Below are 6,000 nucleotides of genomic sequence, written 5' to 3' on the forward strand. Positions count from 1 at the left end.
CACCAGTCTGGTCTTTGGAGACGGATAAAACCTGGGCTGTGGCATTTAATATTTTTTTTCTCCTATGAAGAGCTAAGGCTGCAAAATAGGTGTATATGAAAGGCTGCTTCATTTTGGATTGCAACATGACAAATTTTTATGCAACATCAGGCTCAATTCATGTGAAACTAAAGCTCTTAAAGCCTGTAGACACCCATCTCCTTCAAAAAAGGTAACATCCGTCCTCCTGCCCAACGTGTAATTTTGCTGCAGTGACATTTCATGAGCAGGCATTTTTCAAACTTATGCTTTTGGTTGGCCATGGCTTTGCAGCAAAGAATAAATACCAATTAGCTGTATTCAGTTAGAGGTTGTCTGTTGATGGGGGGTCAGAGAGAGGATGCAATGCCGATAGTTTATGGTTGCGATTCACTACAGCAGTTCAAGTAGTCTGTAAAAACAAAAGCAGGGTTTGAACGGGGGAGAAAAGAAATCAAAAGAAGCTGGTGGCCCAAGTCCTAGCAGCAACACGTTAAAAATAAACATTAACCTTTTATTCTCATGGCCGTGGGTTTTTTTCAGGGAAGTACAGAGTCTTTTCAGTAGTCTGCTGTTGCTTTGCTTTTTTTTGGTTTTAAACTACAGCATTTTAACAGGTACTTTCCTGGGTGATGGAATAACACATTCTTCCCTGTCAAGCCCAAATATTGTTATTGCTTATACTTCCAGTAGCATCTCTACAGAGGCGGAGACAAGTCTGATGTTTGTTTTTTTCTTAATCTCTTCCTAGAGTTTCCCAAAATGAAAATTACAAATGTATTTGGTTTCCTCTCCAGCACTGTTATGCCTGACTCGTAAACCGTGCTGCCAAATTAAATGTGATGAAAAAAACCCTTCATAAAAATGCAAACAAAATGTGTTACTTGAAAGGCTTCCAAACACTATGCTCTGCTTCTACTTTAGAAATGCAATGTAGATCAGTTTGTTTTTTCTTATTATTTTGGGGGTGTAATCCACTAGGCAGTGATCAAGGTGAATGTCTGAACGCAGCATGGCCATTGTGATGCTGAAAGAGGTGAAGATAATGGAGTCGCACGTCACGTGTTTAGTGGGGTTTCGGTGACAGTGGAAACCTGTTTCTCGCTCTATTTGTTATTTGCAGGAACGGCTAGCCTGATAAGGCATGAATCACATCTTTCTTCTTCTTCCTTGCAAATGGTTGTACTCAGTACCTCAAAAATCTTAAGCATAGTTTGTGGAACAGGGCTGGGTAGTTCAGGGAGAAAGTGTGTTTCAGGACTGGAGGACCTGCGGTCTCGCCGTTAGCTCTGATTATTGGCTTCATCATACCCTGCCAATGAGGAACGCTGGTTGAGGCCAGATGAGGAACACCGGTTGAACTACACGCTGCTTGAGGCCCCATGAAGCTGAATCTGATCTACAAATCTGCCCTGCATTTTCACCAATCATGACAATGCTGGATGAGGACATTAAAACACAGTTTGTAAGCAAATGCGCAGCAGAAGGACGCCCCCTCAACCCCACCCTTGTGTTGGAGTTGAAATAAATAGAATTGCAACGAAAAAATTAAGGATTCAGTTGAAATGTTGGACCTGTTCACCAAACCCCTCTTCAAAGATAATTATTTAAAGCAGAACTAAGTCAGCAAGCTATTGTTGCCACAGTAGATATCAAATTTTTATCCTGCATCCAGTACAGAGATATACAAAAGCTTGATAACACTTATTTGTCTTTCTAAGGGTTGAATGAAACACCATCTATCTGTGAGAAGTATCCAGTTGTCTCTTCTTTCCTTATAAGCTTTTTTGTGCTACAGAACTGCATTTTACAGGATAGCTGTTCATTACGTGGGCACTTATCCTGCAATGCAAGTTAAACAGTCCCTCAGATTTTGGGAACCCTCTGGGCACTAGACTCTTGCTTAAACTGCTTGAAGTCTGTGTCGAGACAGCAGCCGAGAGATGAAAGCATTGCTCTCTAGCCAAGTGTAGGAATGATGTGTAATGAGATGCAATTTGCCTAAGCGCAATTGTACATTATGAACGTTACGGTGCAGCTATCAGCAGAAGTCCTGCTTTGAAACAGCGATGGAGAGCTGAAGTATACCAGCCCAAACCCAGGTCTGAAAGAGGGGATTGGCGTCGCTCGTGTCAGACCCAGCTTGCCAGGTCGGGAGCATTCACCAGAGCATTAGTTGTTGAGAAGCGGTGCTGGCACTTGGGAATTCACGCAGATTGCCCTTGCTGTAGATTTATATGCAGGCAAGCTCGAGGGGAGGGAGAAATCTTGCATCTCCTGGTGGGTGGTGTTGAGCTAGAAAGGAGTTGAGCTTGGATTAACAAGTTCCCAGTGGGTGGAGGTGCACAGCACCTGCAGCTCCGTTAGCTTCCATTTGAAGCTCAGCTTTTTGGGAAGCTTTCTATGCTATGTCACTTCCTTGGAGACAGTGTCTCGAAAAATAAGTGCTCAAGCATCAGAAGAAATGGAAACCATCTAGGATGGGGGTTTTGTGCTGGATTTGAGGAAGACATTTCCTATGCAGCTGGATATGAAGATTGTCAGAGGGCTGGAGCACCTCTGCTATGAGGACAGGCTGAGAGAGTTGGGGTTTTCAGCCTGGAGAAGAGAAGGCTCCGAGGACACCTTACAGCGGCCTTCCAGTACCTAAAGGGGGCCTACAGGAAGGATGGGGAGGGACTCTTTATCAGGGGGTGTTATGATAGGACATGGGGTAACAGCCTCAAGTTGAGAGAGGGGAGATTTAGATTGGATATCAGGAAAAAATTCTTCACTGTGAGGGTAGTGAGGCACTGGAACAGGTTGCCCAGGGAAGTTGTGGATGCCCCATCCCTGGAAGTGTTCAAGACCAGCCTGGTCTAGTGGGAGGTGTCCCTGCCCATGGCAGGGGGTTGGAACTAGATGATCTTTAAGGTCCCTTCTAACCCAAACCATTCTGTGATTCTGTGATATGGCTGGGATTTTTTATTGCTCTTCTAGAAATTATTTGTAAATATACGAAATCTAATCTAAACATCTTAAAAAATGGCCAACAGAAGCATTTGAATTTAAATGCAAAGTTCATTGGCTTTGAAATAAGACTGATTTTCCAAAAAAGAAAAAGAAAAAAGAAAGAGAAGTCCCTCTTAGACAGAGTTGTCCTCATCCACTGAGACACTTGTGATCCATGAACTCTTTGATTCAATTCACATGAGGCAGAGATGCTTTCTAATTACTGAGAAATTAATTTGAAAACCAAAACACATACCCTTTTTGCACACACTAAACACCCATCCTGTCCCGCACAAATTAGCAAACTGTGTGTGCTGCCTATGGGTCCCCATAGGATAATTTACAGATACACATGAAATTATCCATTTTGTACACGTTTCTAACACATTTTAAAAACCCAGAAAAGAAAATATAGCAGCTGCCCACATTTGGGCAGGTGGGTGTAGAGGAAGTTAAGTATTTGGGAACCCTTTTTAAACATACAGTAGTTGTTGATGTTGCATTTCTAGAGCATGTCTACTGACCTAGCCATAGGACTTACCTAAGCTCCACAGGGAGCTTTGTGACTAATTTCTTGTACATATATATGTGTATATATATATAGACACTACAACCTCACACGGAGTCTGAGTGCTTCACAAATTACATCAGCCTGTTTTAATTGCATATGTGTCTCCTAAACTGTTACATATTACGAACCAGGTAAGGGGAGGTTCCCCCAAGGTCATCTGGTCAAACCCCCTCTTAATAGTGAAGGATTATCAAACATTGGAACAGGCTGCCCAGGGAAGTGGTAGAATCGTCTTCCCTGGAGGTATTTAAAAGATGGGTAGATGTGGTGCTTGGGCACATGGTTAGTGGTGGGTTTGGCAGTGTTAGGTTAATGGTTGGAGTCGATTATCTTAAAGGTCCCTTCCAACCTAGACGATTCTATGATTCTGTGATTATCGAATATACTGTATTTTCCAGTGCTTGTGCTAGCCTTCTTCTGAGCGTCTCAAATAATGAGGTTTCTACTGCCTATCATGGAAGATTATTTCACATGGTAACAGTCCTTGCCAGTAGGAAGTTTTTGTTATTTGTTTCCTAAAGCTCTTTATCACCTTTCAAATACTGTAGTGAGTCATATGCTCTTTGATAACTGTCTTGAAACATCTATAATGAATCCCCATCTAGAAGAAATGCATGAATTTCAGTAAGAGGAGGGTAGCTAATGATAGAAAATTGAATGAAGATGGAAGGATAAGGCTGAACAATGTCACAATGCATATTTTCTATCCGTGTATTCAGTTAAAGAAAAAGAAAAGGACAGAACAATTTACTTCTACTTCTGGTATAAAAATACTCTCCCTCCTTCCCCTTATTTCTGATCAGAACTAAAGGAAGTGGACGGTTAATCTGCTCGGAACTCGCCATGACATTCACCCAATTTTAAAAAAACCCACACCTTCCTTTCAAGTTCTTGAAATCAATGAATCTTTATGAAATCCTTTAAATTTAATAACATTATACATGCTAATAGAAATATAGTTATTTGAGACTATTCCAGAAGTCTCTTGTGTCTCCTTTCTTATAGGCCAGCTTCAGTTAGTTTAAAAACCTTGATTTTGTAGGAGGTAGAGGACTACTCTTACTTAAAACCAGTCTTCCCTAGAGAATTATAAATGCGCATTCAGCAGCTGATTTTGATAATGTTGGGAATGTTGGACTGTGACAGCTGGGGGCATGAGAGGGTCACAAAATTATATCCTAGTGATATGTTTTTCTTAAAGCTTTTATATAAAATATAGTTTTTACACTAATTCTGTGATGAATTAATAGATATTATGGAGCCAGCTTCTATGTGTTGTTGGCATAATTGAACAAAACTGAGCTGAATTCAAACGAGAAATTTGAAAACATGATATAGTTTAGGCTACAATTACCCAAACTGTATCTCATTTACCTTCTGTAGGTCTATGCTGGTCCGTATTGGCCACAGACCCATCATATTTAAAGGATTAGGAACAAGAACTGGGGAAATGAACACTAAACAAACCGGGCTTGGAGTGATGTTTCATCTTGGTTTACCTGCCAGAAGTGGAAGAAAAAAAATTGTTTGCTTTACGACACACTTACTGTACATTAGACTTGAAGTGCCGATACCGTGGGGGGGTGGGGGGCTATAAAGGCAGAGCTGCAAAAGAAGTCAGTGAAGGAAGAGTTTTGCCACGGCCCATGTGGCAACAGGATGTGGAAAGGGGAACGTGGGGATTTGAAACCTGTGTGTGCAGTGGGAAACGGGAGAGCAAGGGGGGGATGCATGAATTCCCTGCGTGGCACAGCGCAGGCTGCAGCTTAGCAAAAGGCAAGCAAGAAATCTGTGTGCGTGGAGGAGGGAGCGAAAGATGTAATGCAAGGGGGGAGGCCTGTATTTAGCCCGTCTTTGTCTTTGCTTGAAGGTTGATGTCACTTGGCTGAAAAAGGAGTGATTTTGCAGCTAATCTCATCCTTATGATTGCAACCTTGTGTATGTGAGATGAAGTTAAATTCCTAAGCAGCAGCAGTCATACTTGAGGAGGCCCTAATGGCATTCTGTTCTGCAGTTTTCCTTCATTTAAGTATGCTAAGTGACCTCTAATCACAAGAAACCTTGAGATACAACTTCTAGAGCCTTTGATCAGGTCTTTGGCCAGAATAAATGACGCCAACTGTAATAGATGCCTTGGGGCAAGACAGATTTGTGCTGTTTGGAGCAGTTCATGAAACAGTTATAATAACTTTCTTCACATTGTGTAAATTATTTATTTGTCTTCTGTGGTCACCTTCTGCAGTGTATTAGCAAACAAATTAATTTGCAGGCTATTCATAGAAACATATTTAAGAGAATATTGAAAACTCTTCCATCTATGTTTGGATCTCCATCAGATCCTAGGAGTTATACTCTACGTGGTATAAACAGGTTATTTTGTTCACTGAATTTGTTCTGATTACCTTGACTGAAGAATTATA

The sequence above is a fragment of the Rissa tridactyla genome, chromosome 3 (genome assembly GCF_028500815.1).
Source record: "Rissa tridactyla isolate bRisTri1 chromosome 3, bRisTri1.patW.cur.20221130, whole genome shotgun sequence".
In the NCBI taxonomy this organism is placed as follows: Eukaryota; Metazoa; Chordata; class Aves; order Charadriiformes; family Laridae; genus Rissa; species Rissa tridactyla.